We start from the raw sequence: 22,531 nt of genomic DNA, 5'->3' as shown, positions 1-22,531 counted from the left end.
TCAAAAAACAATACGAGAATACTTTAACAAATATGTTTTTTACAAATTACCTTTTACACAATAATATACTGGATCAATCAAGGGGCTCGTATCGCTTCTTTCTTTTGATTGTTGGGCAAGGGCACCGTGGCTGACACCGGCTCCAAATATACCAATAATTATAACTACATTATATAATCGTAAATCGACTTTTAAGTTGTCTAATATTTTTCATTTTACTTTACTTAGGAGGACTCTAAAAAATATGTTGAATACGGAATTATTTATATTACTTTTTCGTGCGTATTCATTTGTTTTAAAATAGTGTTTTGTTTGAAGTCGGTTTTTCTTTTTGTTAAAATTTTTATTTATACATGCAGTCTTCTTCTCCAACAATTTAATATTACCAAAATAATGAAGCATAGTTTTCGGAAAACGATACAAATCCAAAATACGCCAAAATTTCTATGAATTTTTCTATTAATTTTAGACGCCAATGTACAGATAATTGCTAAAAATGTTTTTCTATTCAAATTGAAACGAAGTTTGTTTTAATTCAATCGAAGCTTTTTTCATAAGTAATTTATTTTATAAATTCAAGAGTAAAATCAAATAGATTTTTGACAGTCTTAGTTAAATCAAAAATACTACTTTTAAATTATTTGATATTTAATATAATGATGCAGTATATTATACCCAATTTAATTATATTTGACAATCATTATAGATTGCCAAAAGCCTTAAACGAGTTTCTTTACATGTTTCTTTCATTTTCCTGTAATTTCTGAATTCATCAAAGTGAATTTGCATATACGAGTATGTTTCCATAAGTAGACACAGTAAGGAGGGTAGCCAAAACTAACATTCAGGACCTTTATCCTCAAACGCAGGCGAAAACTAGTTTCACAATGTTTTTTTATAAATATTTTAAATGTAAGTACTGTATTTGTCCCTTCACTAGACTTAGGTGCTCATCTAAGAAGCAGGTTCAGTTCCCCTGATGCAGATTGATGGAGACACATACATTTTCATTTCGTCAAACGCAAATTTTCTCACGATATTTTCTTTCGTCAGAGAGCACGAGATAAATTATTAACAATTATAAATTCTTGAAAATGAAACTGCGTGCATATCAAACTAGGTTAGGTTTAAAACCAAAATCTGATCACGACTTATGTATACTAAGGATTGGGCCATCACAAATAGTCTACCCCACATTATAATCTCAATAAAGTTATTGGAAAGAAGCAAAAATACAACCCTTATTAGTAACGTTCTATAATAAGAATGCTTAATTAATTATATCTAAACAATTACATGCAAAACGGGCTTATAAACCAGTAAATGCCACAATGAATTTTTCAGCTTAGACAGAAATAGCATGCTAATAAATAAGATAAATGAGCTTTTAAATAACGAATTGCTACTGGCCATTAATGTCACTAGCCGTCGTAAACGAATGACGTCAGCGACTCGAGGCTATAAAAGTAACAAAAGTACAGTATGAACGAAGCCTCGAATAAATAAGTAATCATGTACAGCAATGTTAGGAATTTGTAATATGAGTAATTTTGCCTAAAATATAAATAATTTTAAGGTTATTTTCCACCGTACATAAAACCATCCACGCACACACACACACTTCCACTAAACTTATTGATGAAAATTAAAAATGATGAATTATCAAATAAGTAAGAACATGTTATTAATTTTGAAAGGTCTCCTTGCGTGGGAATATATGTATATTTAAGAAATAGTTGACCATGTATACCCCTTTTCCTAATTTAACATTTTTGATATAACGAATTCTTTTATTATCATTTTTTTTCACATCTTCTTTCTTAACAAGCAACGCGTAACTATAAAATTCTTATCAACGAGCAGCAACACCGAATAAACCAAAATAATAGAATCTAATATTACAAAAAACTATTCAAAGGCAACTTAACCTTGTTTTGAACAACAATCTATACAATTTAACTTAAATGTACAAGTAATTAAAATAATTAATCTAATGATCGAAGTCGAATCGAAGAAGCAACCAAGATACCAGTATATGTATAATTTTCATTTATAATATTGATAACTCATGAAGTAATTAGTTAAACAATGCTATTTTCTTCAACAGATAAACAACGAACTGACTTTACAGATACGGTCTTACTTAGAGAAGAAAAACTATATCTTATTTATTTCCATACCATTATTTTAGTAGATAATAATTGATATTATCTTCATAAATGCTTTTTTTTTCAGTATTTCTTGAGCTAATTTTTTGTAAAGAATCTGTCGTAATTTAAGAAATATTCGGTAAGGTCTTCATTATCAATGCATCATTTAGATGAAAAAGAAAACGATTTTTCTTACGAAATTGAAAACTTTTTTTTACAACTCCATAATGAAATAAGAAGTTTAGTAAAGTAAAGTAAAGTAACAGCCTGTAAATTTCCCACTGCTGGGATAAGGCCTCCTCTTCCATTAAGGAGAGGGTTTGGAACATATTCCAACGCGGGTTGGTGGAATGCACATGTGGCAGAATTTCGATGAAATTGACACATGCAGGTTTCCTCACGATGTTTTCCTTCACCGCCGAGCACGAGATGAATTATAAATACAAATTAAGCACATATGTATAGTGGTGCTTGCCTGGATTTGAACCCGCAATCATCAGTTAAGATGTACGCGTTCTAACCGGTAAATAAGAAGTTTACCTACAATTTAAAATGTTAATCTATTTAAAATTATTTGGCCTTGCCATCGCGTGCACATATCTTAGCAATTAAGCAAATCATTTAAACATAATTAATAATCTATGTTAAGAATAAATAGTCCTCCCCTGTTCAGGTCTGTATGAAGATATAACTGTAGATGATTCTGATAACAAATGGATGGAATTATGGAAAATTAATAAATAGCGACTAATTAATATACAATGTAAATTTTTGACACTTCATACATCTTCATAAATCTGAATGGATACATACATGTACATAGTTAAGATTACATTTGTATACACTAAAGGAACTGGCTGTACAATAGTTTAGATTATTTTAACAAACATATTGTATTCAAACTTTTGTTTCACAAATGTTACCAACGGGAATGCGGTACAAACATTTTTGTGTAAAGTTAAAATCTACGCGTGCAGAAACGCAAGCATATTACTTATTATATTATAAAAAAATTTATTATTATAAAAATAATATTTATTTAAATAAATAAATAACTAAAGTCTAAACATGAAAACAAATCCGAACGGACAAAGAATTAGTCACGTTTTATTAAAAAAAAAAATGAAGCAATGACAATAATAAAATAATTCAAAGAAAATAAATATGGACGTTTAATTCGATTTTCAATTATTTGAAAGTGTGTACTACGAAAGTTGACATAACAAAATATTTTTCGTTATACGAGTTTTGTGTAAACTTCGAACATGTTTCCTTTTGACGGTAGCAAATAAATGTTGGCAAACGGCGTCGCTGCTCTGTACTAACGCTGACATTTGTATTGCTAAAAAATAAACAGATATATAAGTGTAAGAGAAAATTTCACCATCACTTTAATAATATTATAACGTAACGATCCTAAATCGTTACAAATATTTTAAAATTAGTAATGGTGTACTTAAAAATAACAATACAAATATGTATTATTTTGAATTAAAAAGTCCACAAGATAAATAAATACCACATAGGATGATCTTGGACTACACCTTGAGGCGAAAAACGCCGCCTCAAATCTTTGTATGTAAGTTCTGCAAAAATCCTTTCAAAAAGTCCTACCATATCAAACAAAATAATATATATAAAGTAGCAATTAAAATAAAAGTATTTTTAAATAAATTTTATATCCAAACAGTAATACATAACCGCCAACAAAACTTATAAATTAGCTGCACGCTTTTTAACCAATAAAAAGGTGGGAACTGGCGTAACAGGAAAAGGGTGATTTGTGTTTGCCAATGCTAGTTTTTCTGCCAGTGGGATGCGTTCAGCATTGCATTGATGACTGAACTAACGAACCATTCGTACTCGTTCATCCAACCGAAGTATTAATTTCGATTTTATATATATAAAATACTATTCGTGAACGTTTCTAAAGACATATTTTTTTGTCTAACAGAAATACGGTAACAGATAAGTTCAGACTGGTATGCTATTTGTCAGCCCTACGCTGACAATATGAAGTCAGCTTCGGAGCTGACTTCAAATTGTATGCAGCCTCAAAGTTTTGGATAAAAAGTATTTTTAAAAAAGACCTTACATCTACGCGAGCTATTGTAGGTGGCTGAATGCCAAATGAGTTTTGTGATGTAGTCTCATGAAAAGGTAGATAGCTAACCGGGACTCGGCAACGCAACTTCCAGGTACACAGGTATTTAACATTCCTTCTCATTTACGTCGAGTTGGTACGGATAAGACTTAAGTTTAAGTACATAATGCCCAAAAAGGTTGAATTCATTTCTAAAATATTCCAAGTTAGTATTGTTCAAGCTTAAGATAACGCTCAAAGTTTTTTATTCGACAATTTGGCTCTGTTTGTGAAAGAACTAGCTTGCCAAGAATGGCGCTATGAACTCCATGCAGAAAATGAGTGGTAAAAATATACTTCTTAGCTTAGTTAAATTAAAAACCAAATTATATAATTTTATTTCTGCAAAATTTTAATAAGAACGATATCAGCACTAGTTTTGATAATTTCATAAATTGAAATATTTCATATTGGCAACAATTTAATAAAATTGAATTTTTTCCTATTTCATGAATGTATTGTACGAATATTCTTAAATAAACATAAAGTGTAATTGTACTTTATACCATGATATGACGATATAATTTCAGACGAGTGCAAATTATACTTTCCAGGCAACAGTTTCACGTGGAAAGTGAATAAACACTCGCCCGTTTGACGATATTATTTGTATCTGTAACTATAATATAAATTAAAATAAGTAAGTTAATTGTACGCACTCACACAAAGTTTATATTAAATAATGTAAAATTTCAATTGAAATTAGAGGTCTTTTCGTATAATTGTTGTTCTTCTATAAAAAAGAGTTCTTATATTTCTTATAATGCTTATTTCTTTTTTCTGTTTATTCTTTATGTTAATTTATTATAACCGTATTTCCATTTATTTGTAGAACAATTAACTTATATTATTTTAACCTAACAAACATTCGGTTGTCTGTTGTGAGACATATTTTATTAATGTTTACGATAGAAAAACAGTAATTCTCACTCATTCTCAAACAAGCAAAACATACAAGGCGGCGTAAAGTATCGCTTACAGTAAACTTGTTATTGGTGTTACAAAGTTTGTTCTTCGTATTCTATTAATGTACAACTACAAGTAAGGCAAACTTGGTGCACAATAATCTAGTAGCTGGGACTCAACAAGAGGCGGTTTAGACTCCCAGCATTTCCATTATTTACAGTAGCGGTTTGCGACCGTTCCAGACAAATGAATTGGACAATAAAGCGGCAAGTACCCGTCAACTTTTCTTTAATGAAACTTTTTGATAATAAAATGGAATGAGGGCACTGAGAACTTTTCGCGCTTAATCATTGATCAAACGAAAGTGCGTTGATTTCACTACAAACTGGCTGGCTTCCTACAAAATTATTGAAAATCTATGAAGAATTTTCGCTGTGACAATAATAAAGAAATGGAATTGAAACCTCTGTTAAAAATTTGAAACAGTTTCCGAAAAACATATTTCTTGAAAAATAATCCTCTAAACCAAGTAATGATTGATGAAATTATATGTATAATATTTTGATAAATTTATATCTATTTTGATAGATTTTTTATTATATAAATCTACTGGGTAAAGGTCTTCTTTCTTCTAGAACTTGTTTTATTAAACTGAATAAAATACAACTGCGGATTTCAGAAACAAATACAAGACTAATTATTAACACAAATTTTGAATTTTGAACCCGTAATGCAAATGTAAAAAAATACATATTATTAAGTAATAAAAATCGATCATCTTATCCTCCGACTTAATTATTTTTTCCTAAATGAAGTGTGAAACAGAAAATTTAAATATCCAACTGAGCAATCATTGAAATCTAAACTGTGTCAAGTTTCGAATTGCAAAAAATTATTCGTGCGCCATTCCACACACATGTATGCGCTACAAAAATTTGGTGTCAAACTTTGCTTCATAACGATTTGCTTTCGCTTAGCTTTCAGAATTGTGTCTGCAAAATCGAAGAATAAAACTTGAATACGAGGGAACAGGGCGAAAAGTTGAGAATGCATTTGTGGAAATAAAAGAAATATTTTGAGCGCACTTTGTTTTTGAAATGCAGACACAAAACTACTACTTGTTCTAGTATTAAAAAATATATATTTAAACAATGTATTCTTTGAAAATATAAAACATTGTAAAATTTATAGTAGAATATTAAAATGTATTTATAAATTTTATTTTAGTTGTATAGTATTAAAACATCGGTTTCGTTTCTTTTTTGTACGAAAAGGCGTTTTAAGGCCAGGTAAGGGGGACGTAAGGGGGAATTTAATCAGTAGTTCTAAAATCAACCGCTTCTTACACATTTTAAATTTAAATATTTAGAACATTGAATATTGGAACTCATCAAGCTTTTTTTCATATATACGACAACTTATTAAGAGTGAATCTAATACGAGGTTTAGGCTTTTTCATATAAAATAAAAACAGATCTAAGCTGATCTTTTCAAGCCTAGAGTTAATTTCATCAATAAAATACTTGGTAAGCGATTGATTTTCATATATGGTATCATCAAGATTATAAAACATGAGCTTAAATTGAATGAGATCGGATTTCATTATTATCAGCTATTTTTTTTAATAATGTGCTCATTGGGTAAAACATTATTCTAATAATTTCTAATTAATTTTCTCCATGCAATAAAAAATGTTGGTGAAGACAAAGCTGTGAGCTTCCGTAAAGCTCGTTGACTGTCAGGTTACCTAGTAAGCCCATATTATGTAAGTGACAATGCAGTTTATCATTTACTGCATCAAACATGGTTATGTTTGTCAGTTTTGTATATAATAACACATAGGATTTCTTACAGCGTCATTGTCTATGGGTGATGGTGAACACTTACCATCAGGTGGCCCATATGCTTGTCCGCCAACCTATACCAAAAAAAAAATATATAATTTTTATTATTACTAATTCTTCCGCTTCAGTCGTATTATATATCTATCTCCACGTTATGTTATTTATCGAGGTATGCTCGACATGTTTGGGGAAGATATGTGTCGGAGACGTGATTTCAAAACGTCCGCTCAATGATGGTAACCGTAGTCAAACTCGTACGTGGATTCTGCTTTTATGGAAAACTAACTCTGAACCCTTGGTTTCACTACCGGCCATTTCCCTGAAGTGAATATTTTTTATGTCCCGAACGTTGAACGATCCATTTAAATATACTAACGATTCTAACCAAAAATCATTCTTCCATATGAACATGTACGGTGTTAGGATAGGGATATAAATACAATAATTACAGTTATTAGTTACGAGATATTTACCATGTTTTTTTTCCACGAGACAGTCTCGTGAACAAGACATTGGTAGATAATATCGTATTGTCGATATACAGCGGATAAAAATAAAAAACATGGTAAATATCCCGTAACTAATAACTGTAAAAATAACCATGTTAATTTAAAATCTTGTACAATAATTATTTATTTATCAATTATGCGTTCTTAACGACTCGTGATGTCTATTTTGAAAGCTCGGTATATAGTTAAAAGTTTTTGATTATTTTGATTTATGAATTAAGTATATTTGTTTACAGTTACATATACTAATATCAAATTAGTGAATGGAAATTGACTATAGTTATATTTTTTAATAATATAAGTAGACGGATTGACAAACGGTAAGTGGCACTTGATGGTAAGTGATCACCATCGTGCATAAACATTGGAGCTTTAAGTAATATTGACTATTCCTTACAACATCAATGTTTTGTTGTTAGAATATATGATGAGTGAGTGGAAAGCAGTTTGGCTTCTGATTGACTACTTTTAATACTTTTAAAGATTCCCACCAAAATACTTATGAAACCTAGTCTTATACGGTTCAGTCATGTTTTTCTGTACGTTTTTGATTCATGTAATCAAAATACGATCGATTACAAATATCATACTTAAAATAGGAACTTGAATAAAAATCAAACTCTTCATTATTTTTATATAAATTAAAAATTCTGACCGGGGTCTATTTTGTTATATTTAGTGACAGAACGTAGTATTATCGACTACAGTTTGACTGATAAGGGTTAGCTCCGCATACGTTACCACTCTCACTAAACACAAACAAAATTCCAAAGAAAACTGACACTTGTGAATAAACCATAAGATACAAATTCGAATAACATAATAGAACTGAGACTAGAATTTGTTGTAGGGTGGTACACTAGGTCACGTCCAGAGACTTCCACACGCGTGATTTCGATATATATATCCTCTGAAATCGCACACAACATTTTTAACATCTGTTTCGATTTTCGATTACGAATTCAGAACGATATACGAGAGATGTTTTATAAAAGATATCTTTATACCTATATATTCTTTTGGAAATTTACAGGAAATTGATAAGAAATCTAAGCAAGATTTATCATTTATTAACAATTATAAAGTAAACGCCAAAATTTCTTGATTCTCAAACTTCGGAACAGAGGAAGAGTTTCATTTTTAATTAAATAACTATACAAATTGTTCTAACGATATTTTATGAAATAATTTATTTTACTGAAAACTGTTTACATACAGCCATACAGCATAAGTAGTGGTACTGTCGACAACACTTGTTACTGACAGATTTTGCATTTTCGTATTATAACGCGACAAATGCAAGACAAAAGCTGCTTCTATTGCGTCGTCTTGTGAAAATCTTTAAAGTTAAGTATTTGTATAAAGACTGATACAGAGTAGTAACGAAGAAAAATTACATAGAACTTAAAGCAAACCCATGTGTAGCCAAAACATAGTCTGCAACGGATTTGGTTTGAAAATACAATCGTTTCTTTAATTCGGTTTACTTCTATTGTGTTGTCTCTTCTATTCAGAAAAACTTGGGAATCCTTATTTATTTCTTTCTATAAAAACAATGATAAATAAATTTGATGGAATAAAACTAAGTTAATCATCAAAAATAAAAAAAATGTTAATGTTGTCAAAGATTGTCAGCGATGTACTGATGTATGTGTTTAATATAGACCAATGAATATAATTACGACAGCTTAATCGAACACTAATTTAAAAAGTTTTCGCAAAAATATTGGTGTATATTAATTTTAAGTTTTCATCAAAATATTGGTATACATTTAATATGAATCAAAACAAATTATTAATTTGTCTGAAAACTCTAAACTCTAATTCACACAATCCATATAAAATGAGAGACAGCAGTCTAATTTGACTACGTTAGAGCTAATGCTACTTGCGATGCTATCCAACTAGCCAAATCGCTTGTCTGAAACTGAGATTACTCGTAACAACAGCTGCAATAATGTTGCGCTTGCAACGACCCATTCGTTCAAAGTAAACCTTAAAAAGTTAACCTAACTGATCGATCTTTTTAATGTACAATAGCTCTTCCGATTTACAAAATAATTCCGATTTTTGTCTGAGAAGATTTTGTAACTTTAACAACTTACTTATAATAAAATTGATTATGGGTTTATATGCAACGATTAACTGAGTTTAACACCGTTAGTTTGAGCAAGAATGTTGGCACTTTTTTCATGAATAATGTTATACAATCTTCACTGTGTTAAGTTAGTGCTATACAGGGTTGCAGTACATCAGCAGCAGAAAAAAAATGTCCTCTTTATTTTGCTAGTACATATTATGTATACCCAAATTTAAATTTGACATTGCTTACGCATTATAAACATAAAGTCACCAAAATATCGTTTAAAAATTCGTTTATATTAAGATACTCCAGTAGTGGTCGGCAAATATATTTATACCCCAAAACTGGTACATCTCTTCCTAAGACTTGATAAAAACATTCATCATATTTATCACTTCCACTTTCTGAATATTCCGTAAAGAAAGTCCGAGTATAAACAATAAGTTTAATTTCAACAACTTTGAAGTAATTCTTCAATAAGTTGAATAAAGTTTCATGAACCTTTGTTTTTTAAACTCAACAAAACAATATCGAAGTGTGAATTACTGTACCTCATTGGTTTCATAAAATGTTTTAAAGTTTTATTGTTATTGTAACTAGCCACTTCTAAAGCATTTTGCTATTTTTAATACGTCCAATATCCACTATAGAAGGGCATATATTTTCTTTGTTTAGTTAGTTTAAAAATCATACTTTTTTGTTCATTTTGCAATGCTGATGTACATACTATTAATACAAGAAATAAGAATAAACTTGTAACCCCCAGTTTCCGTTTGCATACGGTAAATAGAACGTTTTTGGGCAATGGTATACGCATATATAAGAAGATACCGGAAAATATAATCAATTTACCATTTTCATAATTTAAAAATATTATTAAGACTAAATTAATTAATAAATCATACTATTCATTAAAAGAGTACTTTTTAGAGAGAAACTCCTGGAGTTAGGCTCGGGTTCAATCATAGGACGCTAATTACTGTCAATAACAGCATTGTAAATGTGTTTATTTGAAAAGAGCAACTATGCGAGTTTCTTGCCGTTTCTTCTCGCTAGAAGCTGCTTTCCGAAACGGTGGTAGTATTTGATTATTGACGATTCAAAAACGCTTCATTGTGAAGTTTACTTGAATAAAATTGATTTGATTTGATTTATAAATGTACTGATTGCTATTTGGGCGGCAACATTGACAAAAACACAAACACAAAATGCTACATTTGCTGTTTATTTATAAGATTTATATAAATTTAGCACATGTAACAGTTTATGACAATGATTCTTACGCATAGTTATAAAATCTACCGGACTATCTATCAACGCACAGTCAAAACTATTGACTCTAGAAATCTGAAACAAAAGACATCACACGATATTTGAACATTGGAAAGGGGGAAATTGGGAGGGATGATTGTATGAAAGTTTTTAAAGTCATAATCGTTAAAACACTTTACTGTCTTTATCTACCTAACCTGTATGTTATATATACACTGACTACTAACTACCCTTCGTGAAATAAAAATTTAAATGTAATGACATGAATAATAATTATAAATACACATAATTTATAAAACCAGTGTGTAGTTTTAACCCATAATTCGATCTAGACCCTAAAAGTGGTGTGCGAGAATATGAGATAATTACTACTTATATTTCTTATGTGTATAGGTATGATTATATTATATGGTATACGCAAGACGGCTGGCAGGAGCTGGATGCGAGTAGCCCAAGAACGATCTCAGGGGCGTGCAATTGGAGAGGCCTATGTCCAGCAGTGGACGGAAATGGGCTGGATTGGATAGGTTAGGCGTTCAACAAGCTTCAATAGTTGATGCGCGGATTTTAAAAGAAATACATAATTTATAATAGTAGTAATAGTAATTGAAATAGTAATTGAAATTCTTTTAAACAAATCAAATAAATATCTGCTAATACTTTTTTGAGTTATTTAAAGAAAACAACACTTGCTACAAAAACCCAGCATAATATGGTTTTGGTTCTGCAAGAACTTCTGGGATATCTGATTTTGCTTATTGTACAATGGTTGCATTTAAAAATTTTCACTTACACCTAATCGACCTGCTTATAGGATATTTTTTTGTAGAGAATATAATAACGGTCTTTTAAAAAATTGGCAAAACCTGTCTACAAAATTGTTGTGTATAGTGTATATAACAATATAATGTACACCTTCAACAAAATCGATCACTTTGATAGAAACAGACACAGGCATTGTATAAGCACGAGAAGTAAAGATAAACTTGTAACACCAAGTTTCCGACTTCGCAAAGTCAATACTGTATCCTTCCTGGGGTCAAGGTATTTGATTTTGTACTAAAATCCAAATCATTTTATATTTAACGATGAATACGATTTAAGTTTTGGTAAACATTATAAATATAATTATGTATAAGACATGATTCTGTATAAAAGTTATAAATGATAAAACTTTGCGGACTACTTTTCGTTGGTCCATCGTAGAGGATATAAAACTTTATTTGTAGGTGATAATTACAAGACACATATATGATGAATGAAAAAATTAGCTACTCAGTTTCTTAGATACTCTTCCTTGAACAAATTACAAGCTGTTTATATTTCATTTATCGAGCAATATGAGGATTTTAAAAGATCTTCTCTGAGGTCTTATTTGACTACATTTATTGCATGTGTTTTATATTGTATTTATTGTGTGTGTGAGGCAAAATCAACCCCAGAGATAACTATGCGCTTCTATAGCCTGCTCTGTTATGTTAAAGTCAATATTAATACCCCACATACCGCTCATTCGATGTGATTATGCATTACAGCTCTGAATAATGCAATTAACATTCAAAGTTTACTTTTTCGCAGACATGCCAGATCTATTTTCATTGGTTCACTTAAAATTCTACACAAAAATAAAGTGAGTTGTTATAGAAGTCCTCGTTAATTCAACTACAGAAGATAGTAAGTTTTTTATTTAACTTCTGTATTACGAAAGAAGTACTCGAGTACTTCAAGCTATTCCACTTAACTACTTATATCCACTTTAATTTTTGTTTGAAAGTTCCGATAACTTCTTCATCGACATTCAAAACCCTGTTTTTTCGTGAATCCATTATGAATATCATAGATTATTATTCAGCCAATCATATCGCATCAATTCATAATCTCATTCTTTTCACTCCATGTGTATCATAAGCTATAATCCTTTATAGTCAATTTTTGTGTACAATGTTAATGAATTATTATTAAAGGTAATAGATTTAAGCACAGTAGAGGATTGCTCCTCGAAAGATGCCGAAACCCAAAGTCAGTAAAATTAATTTAGATTATCGGATTAGAGATTTAGTGTTGTAAGGCGCTAATCAGTGTCGTGAATTCACGGCCCAAAATAGTAAATAAAATATTATTTTTTGTGTCATTTTGTGATTACCCGCTTTCAGTGCCTTATATGTAAAATAAATTATTTGACTAGTGTTACATTGAATAACATTTTTAAAGTTCAGGAAGACAGCTACTTTGCCGCCGTATGTGCAAACGGTCCGGAGCTGAGGAACGAGATCAAACTTCAAACCCACTATGTTCCCACCGAGAACGTGCTGAAAAAGTCGAATTTCCCTCCTTTCCTGAAGGAAGAGAAAAGACAGCTCTTTTCTCTTCCTCTCAGGAGATATTTTACTAATAAACAAAAATAAAACTTAGTATTGTTATTAAATATATAGCAGCATTCATGAATAATAAAATTCTTACTTTACTGGTTTATTCAATTTCCAGAAAGACAATTGCTTGCTCGAGCCCATTAATTTACAATGTCGTGATAACGGGTTGGGTAAAGGCACGCGAAACCATTCGTCAAGTATAGGAGTTAATATCTAGGTTAGTAACACTAAGTTTTTCTAAAAAGTTAAGTGCTTAAGAAACAATTTATCACAGCCTTCACTAGAGGCGAAACTACAAAAGAATATTAATTGTAGAGAAAGAATTTTTAGAAATTTTGATTTATTGTATTCACACAATAGGATAATCGTTAACAACCCTTTTAACTATTATGTATATGAAAAGATATTAACAAATTCAAATTAACTCAAATTTCATTGTGACACAAAATAGATACATTCCAAAAAGTTTCTTGTACCAAGATCTTTAAGTCAAACATTAGTTCACCAGTTGATACAGACCCGCGTAGCAGAATCTGATTCAATAAAGCAAAAGTTTCGACATTTTTACTGTCAGTCTGAATTCTGTTGGAAAATGTCCAAGGATTTCTAAGCAATATCGATAACTCTAAGGAGATTTAGGAAGACAAACAGAATTATATAAAAGAAAATATATATAAATTTTAAAGCATAATTAATAACCGTGTAACTTATATATGAACAAATATTTTAGAAATTTATATTCTATAAAAACAACAACGACAAGAAGAAAGTTTTAAAAAAACCTTGGCACATTTTATACGCACAAATAATTAAGTTACTTCGAAGACTATGAAATGAAAGGAAATTTCGTCCGTAAAAGAACTTTTATTATAAGCAACGTCAACTGAAATTATCGGTTCGGTTGTATTTACAACCGAGACATACTGGTATTAGCATTTAAAGTTATTAGCCAACAAACATCGGAACACAAATTGCAGGTCTACCAATAACGTCTAATGGAAATCGTTAACACTTCACCATTATCACATCCTTTGTGTTGGTAATTTGCAGTAATAGTCTGCATTGATGTATCTCAAATAGTATTTGTATAAACTGTTAGGTATTCTCCGTGCATTTAATACTACATATTTAAACTAAATCGAATTTGTTAATATTTTCATATCAATTACTGCTACTTCTTATACCTCCGAAACCATAGATGATAGACTTTTTTACAAGACAAAAATCGCGATACCAAGATAAGCATAATAAATTATTTTGAAATTTATATTCTATGAAAATAGCATTTTATAAAAATAAAGTTAAAGAATAACCCTTATTACATTATATATGTTCAAATAATTAAGTTATTTCGAAGTCTACGATAGGGTGAAAATTTAATCAATTTGAAAGTAAATTAATAATATAATAATCAAATACCAACAAACTAATAATCTTTATCTACAATATTTCGTATAATTTATCTTTCTTTGTAAACTTTTATCGTAAATTTACAAATTTCATTGAATAACAAATAAATAATAAGAAATGATGTTCAAGTATTATTTCAGTCAAAATACAGATAACCAAAGTAATATAGTTTTATTGTTTTTTTTTAAGACGGCTTATTATGCCAAGAACAATCATTAACAACAGACATCTTTACACAATTAGCTAAAGCAATAGTACTTATAGGCCTTCTATTTTAACTAACAAAAACAATAGAAGGAATGGCTTAATTTAACTCGTAAACATATTTTATCCATAGGTTTCCATCAATGAAGTTTTTTCATCAATGTTGTTTCTTTAAGTTAGAAGATACTCAAGTTATAATATTAGTTATTATTCAAAGATACTTTAAAGTATTCATAAGCATTCTTTGAGGTTATCATTTAGTATTGATAAGGTATAGAATTTATGTATTTCGTAGGTAAGTTTCATACATTTATCTAAAGTGATATACAATTTAATGTGAATATGACACAAAGATATTCAAGTTGCCGAGTAAAGAGCGCATGAGTTCGTCGCCCGCGTGAACACGTTAAGTGTTCAATGGCCCAAGTGAAAATTCGTCCATGTGAAGTTATCCGTTCACAACTATGTCCTCTTTATATAACTCTAAGCTTTGCATTTGAAAGGGATTTGCGTTACAATAGGACTCGGTTCATTATGAAGTGATAATCGAATTTGTTTTTCTTTAAAGAAGGTGTGTCAGACGCAGATAACGACCGGAGCGGATTGTTATTCAGTTATATAAGTTATTGCTTGGTAAATGGTTCATTTTTAAACTAATTAACAAATTGACTAAGGAAACATTTTTGATGTTTGTTTTTATATACAGACGTTTTCATTTATGCTTAAACTATATTCTCAAGCTTCCTAATAAGGATAAATCCCAAGAATATTTATGAAAAATGTTACATGTAAAATGTCAATTCTCAAGCGTGTTACGCTTATAATAGTTATTAAAACTAAACATTGCTGCATACATAAAGGTTAAGATTTTTTTTTTCAACTTAAATTTCAAGCGCCAATACGGGAAAGACTTTAGTTAAAATGTTTGATTTGCAATTAATACGCCGACAAAACTGCTTAAGTGCTTAAGGTAATAGAATAGAATTTGCAATGTAATCAGTAAAGTTACGATACTATTTTGAAACTAAATAAACATATTTAGCTAAGTTATATAATATTGTCTTTGTCGTATTATAGGTAAGCTTGTCTCCTTGGTACTAAAACACGATTTTGAATTACCTGACTCCAGTGTGAGGCTGAGAGAGCTAGTCTAATTACAGCACTAGAGAATAATAGAGGTAACTTCTAAAGCCTCATAGTTGAAAGCAAAAGCAATGTCTCTTGTTTGTAATATGTAATCATATTTACCATCACTACCATGGTGGCAGTTTTCATTTGTTTACAATCAATTATTTCCATTCCAAAGCGCCCATGTTCTGACACGTGGTGACAAGGCTTTAGATTAAAGGGAAAGCAAAACAATACACGAAAAAAGCAATGTTTTGTTTTGTTTTGAACGGCTTTTATCGCACGAATTAAATGTCCTAATCGAATATATAAATCAATTTTGCATCATCTTAAGAAAAGCTATCCATCCATTTTTACTAAACTCCAAAGGAACTGAAGTCAACAGATTTTTGGAAACTTTCCAAATTGCAGAAAAAATTAAAACGAACGAGATTCTGATCCAGTCCGTGCGACATAGAGGAGCGGTTTCTTCTCGATCAAAATAAGGAAAAACCTTTCGGATTTGTCATCATTATTCGATTTTTATAAAAATAAACCCGTATACCTTAAGATCTGTGAGATTTATTGGATAAGGTACTTGAGAATACGAAAAATAAAGTGTCAATTAGTGTAATCAGTACATATTACGAGTTTAAAAATGGTTATTTATTAACGAAAATTGAGAATAATACTTAATTTATTCAAAAATCCATAAAAAATGCATTTTTTAAACGTTTGTCACGTAACACAAAACGTCCTCCTGATTGGCCGGGTTTATTATGAAATAATTTGCTTGTTGTTAAACTTGGTTGCCAACTATATGAATCACAGATTAAAATACAGGCAAGTAACGTCACCGACCCCATTGAAGCGCCATATTGTCCAAGTAGCGTTTTCGCGCGCTATTTAAATATGGAATTTTTAAGATGATATTTTTCGGCAAATACTAGAAATAAATAAATCAACTTTTACTGGGTTTCTTAACCTCTACTAAATAATATAAAATGGATTTTAAAAACCGGTCAAATAGCCTATTGTAAGTATAAACTGTAATTTAATAAAATAATCCGAGGAAAACTAGTAAGTCGTTGCTACTCCAGAAATAAAACGCAAACGGTCATTGCTTGGCGGTTTAATAATAAATAAGTGGGTTGTACTAGTCTTCAATTGTCATGGCTGAAATAAAACTAAAAAAGCTATTTATATCACCGGTAAGTAAACCTATCATTAGTTATTATAGCATTAATGGTAATGTCTTAAATCTTATTATACATCCAGTGGTTTGTGTATAAGATCATCGTAAATGAAATTACCAATTTGTGACGATCCCTCAAATCAGATATCCATAATAAAAAAATTTAATGTTCCTTTAAACTCTTTTCGCAATAAGCAAGTGTTTCCTTAATAGTTTAATGCAATAGATTTTTATATTGGAATCGGAAAATGTATTCAATTTAAGCAGCAACATCTCATGTTTCGAATATTACTGATTTTCTTATACAATAAAATAATTAATATTTTGAGAGTCTGTAGATAAACTATAGATTATGACATATTGAATTAAACTTATAAATTTAATCTGTAGATAAAGTTAAAATGCGGCCAAAACCACTGAGGTATTTGTGCAACTTTAAGTATTTTTCGTGTACTTACTTATGCTCTTTATTTATTTTCTTCTCTGCGACCAAGAATCTCTAGGAAAGATGCTGAGTGCTAAAGCATGTGTCAAAAGATATTCTGTCACATATATTTCCCACCCCACAGCGAATCAGCGTGATATAATCAGCTGTTTTTTTTTGTAAGTATACTTTCTGTCATAGGTATGTTTATTTCTACTTTATTTCACACAACATTTTAGTACGGAAAAATGTTCTGAACTATTAAAGAATAACTAATATTAGTTATGGAATTTAGGTCTGTAAAATATTTTTGTATGAGAACATAAAATAATATACCACAAATATTACTTAAATTTTGTGGATATTTGCCGATTATTTACATTACAAACAATAATCAGGTCAAAGCTACATTTTCAGTACGACAAAGAAACGTTTTGATAACCTAATAACCTGAAAACGCATTGAGTAAGCTCCTTTCATGACAAGACGCAATAGAATTTTTCACGTGGAAAGAAAATGAAAAGTTAATCTTAATACCTTTTCTGCATGCACAGTATTTCATTGAAGAGGTTGTTTTTTTTATAAATAGTTATTCATAAATAACGAATGTGCTTCTATTTTACTGACTGCAGTTTAAAAAGAAGACTTATTTTTATTTTTCCCACTGTCCTCGTTTCAAACAACCTTATCGCATCGGTATAGAGTTCATATTTCCAAATTTACATAAGATTTTAGTGATAACGAGATAAAAATATATTACATTCAATATACTATATTAATAATAAGGTTCAAAATTTAAAAAAAAAAACAAATGAATCCTAACCAATTGCAGGTTAAAGCCTGGACAAGCACTACTTAATTATCATATTTATGTATTTTTTTTTTTTTTTTATGGTATAGGTTGGCGGACGAGTATATGGGCCACCTGATGGTAAGTGGTCACCATCACCCATAGACAATGACGCTGTGAGAAATATTAACTATTCCTTACATCGTCACTGCGCCACTAACCTTGGGAACTAAGATGTTATGTCCCTTGTGCCTGTAGTTACACTGGCTCACTCATCCTTCAAACCGGAACACAACAATACTGACTACTGTTATTTGGCGGTAGAATAACTGATGAGTGGGTGGTACCTACCCAGACGGGCTCGCACAAAGCCCTACCACCAAGTAAGTAATCTCGTGATCTAGAATAGTCTATGAAAACCACTTTGAGCTGGATAAAATACTATAGAACGTGTATCCACAAACTCACATTGGAGCGGGCTGACGGAATAAGTTCCATAATTTGTTGAGATGTGAGATGATCTTTGCCAAACGTGACCATCGATGCACAATATGTAGAGATTGTTTACAAAAAAATTTGAGATTGTGACATATATTTGAATTTGGACGTTTTCTTATCTTATCTATCTATAAAAATCAAAAATAATGTTTATATATTTGTCTAATACGCGTTCAAAACTCATTCATCAGATTGTTATGAAACTTTGGTAAGGAGAAGTGCGCACGAAAATCATTCTAGTTCAATAAAACAAAAAAAAATCTTTGTATGTTTGTGCTTCGATTTAAATTTTTTTAAGATACCCTTATTATATGCAATGCAGGATGAGTAGCTAGTATTTTATAACTATAATAATAAATATAATAGTAAGCTTCACAACACATAAATTTGATTATTATATACAACGTTATTAATTAAATGTAAACATACAAAATTAATATAAACGTAAAACCGATTTAAAAACAATTAAAACCGCTAGATTCAATGCGATTTTGTATGATTACTCTATGAATGTCTATACAAGTTATACGACAATATGAGTTGCGCTCTGCCTATAAATTGTGCTACTAATAAAATTTTCGTTGAAGGGATCAAAGAGGTAAAAATTTAAATACCACAAAATAGAAATGTAAATCTCTTCGCAGCTCAGAGTAAATATAATCCAGGGCAACCTAATTAGCTTAAGAAGATAGATTAAACTACTCGTAGTTTATTTCTTATAATAAGCTGCTCAACATCATAAAAATATAACTTCAGTTGCCTGACACTCAAGTAAGGTTTTAAATTAGTTCGTAATAGGATTTGCCTCAGTCATGGAGCATGTAATGTATGTACCACTCCGAAAGTTTCGTACCGCCTTTATTTGTTTTTTGTTTTTGCTGGTGAAATATCATGTACGCATTGACAAATTTCAAAAGTTCTGAAGTTTATAGCTCAGAAATGAACAAGATTTGTTTTACATCTAAATGTACTTCAAACATATCTCAAGCTCTTATATTATTTCCATATTGTGTTATGTAAAAAAATATATGTTTTTACAATTTATCAATATAAAATGCAAACGAATCCAAGGTAGGTAATTAACATTGATAAGCACAAGCTATTCAATAGACTATAATCTATAATTCATTTTTACTTGCATATGTACTACAATTTTATTGACAAGAATTGTTAACTATAAAACAGTTGCTCATAAACTACGGTTTTTTTTGTTAATAAATGCAAACAATATTAAATTTGGCATTTTCTTTATTTAAGATATTCACAGACTTTATAGGTTTTATAATAAAACTTTGGCTTCACCCGAGAATTCATCATTGGGATCAAAGAAATCTGCATTATTTTCTATTAAAACCATACAACAAAAACTTAGCGGTTGTTGGTTTCTTAGAAGTTCATTTTCTTACTAGAATCAAAGTCTTAGTTTCAAATAGCAATCAAAATTCATTGAAATGATTCGTTGTCTGTGGAACATGTTCTTGCATTTTATCAACGTGTAGCCGCGGAACTGCTTCATTTGCATTCTTTCTGTACGTAAATCTGCATATGAAAATTATTTCCGTAACAAGAACCAATATACATACCTACCTCTGTTTACTTTGCAATATACCTCGGACTGCTAACAATATATGTATATGTAAGCACATAGTTTTAGTAAATAAATTTGTGACTCTTGTGAAATCGGCCTTATGGCCCAGATCTAACGAGCTAATTTACGGTTCGCCAGTACGCCCGAGTCAATGACAGTATTTATACACACCAATCAACGCTACATTCGAAATTTAAACAAGACTCTAATCAGCTCCATTAATCCTTTACAATTTACTAAGAAACGTAGCAAGAAAACGAAGCAAAAAATGACATTTGGCAAGCAATGAATAATCATTACTGAATTAAACGTTAAAAATAACCCAAAATTGTATATAGTGATAGTAAACATAATAATATAGGAAATTTTAAGTCAAGACATTTAGCATAATAATATTACGAATTGATAAATAAGTGTTACGTATATATCATATTAACAATTGTATACCAAGTAACACAGTTTATAAATAAAAAAAAGTATGTTGCGATATATAATAATTAATTCTCTAAATTACTGAAATAAGTGTCATTGACCCTTGACGCTCGCACATCAAATCACATCGAAATTCTATAATTGTTATTAAAGATCATTTGTTTTAAAAATAAAGAACTAAAGTTATCATGTTATGATAATATTTACGTTAACAATGCATACCCTTTAGTTTCCTTTCCTTATCAGAGCTGGTATCATTCCTTGTTCCGATAATATTTAAGAGCAATTTTCACCTGAAGTCAGTTTACGCGACACTTAATTAGATTAACCTATGGATATACGAACCGGAGGCAATGAAAACGAACGCGAGTTTTCGATACAACGTAACGTCCGCTCACGACGGCGGGATAGCCAGCACTAACGGGCCTTTTGTACCTCCCACCACCCCTGAAACAACCCTCAAAACCTCGTCCTTCGCCCGATCCGATAAGGTGCAGCTTGCCATTTCGCGTGAAAATGCTGACGGCTCCGCAACTAAGCACTAACTTATTAACATAAACTAAATGAAGATGCACCGAGTAACAGCTACTGAGGTGCAGTGCGGGAAAAATTGTAAATTTTAAATGTAACCTAATTACGTGCATTTTATTTTATAAAATAAAATTTTGCCAAATATCTTTTTCGAAGCGAACTAAGGCGTCGAAAAACGTATTTATACATGTTATACAATATTATCTTTATTTAATTAGAACCGTACATGCTTTCATCGAAATATAAATCCCGAGCGGCTGAATGGAGAATTCCCTAACAATAAACAATCCTGGAAAAACCTGCTCTTTTTTAATTTATTTTTTTGGTTGCTATATAATATTTCAGTAACGTGTATGCGTTACTTAATTATCATTGAGCAACCAAAACCAGATACAATACAATAAATGAAATATTTTGAAAAAACGTAATAACCCGCAAATGTCCCGCTGGTCAAAGTACTCCTCTCTTCATACAGAGAAGGTTTTAAAGCCTTTTCAATAACACTACCCCAATGGATACAGCCTTTTTCTTATAATGTTTTCTTTCTTTATTACCCATCTCGTGATAATATTTAAAATGTCTATTATGTTTAAAAAATTTGAATAGCTAATTCAAAATATATAGTAATTGAGATCTTTTTTTTTTAAATAAATTGACGAACATTACACCTAACATCAACATATTTACTATTTGCGTAATATCACTAAATCATTGTAATTCAATGACTTGCGTGATATTACGTATCAGACTGGCTTAAATAAATTCAGTAAAGTAGAATAAGTACATTGTGCATGATAAAACAGTTCGTCGTGCGCCAAGCGTGTAGTGAGCAGCGACCGCGCTGGCACGTAGACGGCATCGCGCCACGCCGGAAAAGAGACATTATAACTGGGCCGCTGTCACACACACGCGGCACACCTCCGCGCTCTACGCAATAAACATCTCACCTAAAGATTTTTATTTACGGATAAATTATCCCTGTGTATGCTTGCTGTTTTGGTTCATATTTATAAATCAAATTGCCACTCGATTGTAGATAAAATCCAATGTAAGCCCAAATTTTTAATCAATGTTTC

The 22,531-nt window shown here is 30.5% G+C and overlaps 1 protein-coding gene across 2 annotated transcripts in view; it reads right to left on the bottom strand.

Moving 5' to 3' along the window:
* The window catches only part of LOC124544085 (teneurin-a), a 317,621-nt gene extending 296,298 nt beyond the window's left edge, over positions 1-21,323 (bottom strand). For both annotated transcript variants that reach the window (XM_047122505.1, XM_047122506.1), the window contains exon 1: positions 21,147-21,323. The gene's annotated coding sequence lies outside the window, so the exon portion shown is untranslated. The remainder of the gene's footprint in view (positions 1-21,146) is intronic.
* Positions 21,324-22,531: the final 1,208 nt, after the last annotated feature.

The sequence above is a fragment of the Vanessa cardui genome, chromosome 4, assembly GCF_905220365.1.
Source record: "Vanessa cardui chromosome 4, ilVanCard2.1, whole genome shotgun sequence".
Lineage (NCBI taxonomy): Eukaryota > Metazoa > Arthropoda > Insecta > Lepidoptera > Nymphalidae > Vanessa > Vanessa cardui.
This window is presented reverse-complemented; position numbering and strand designations above follow the sequence as displayed.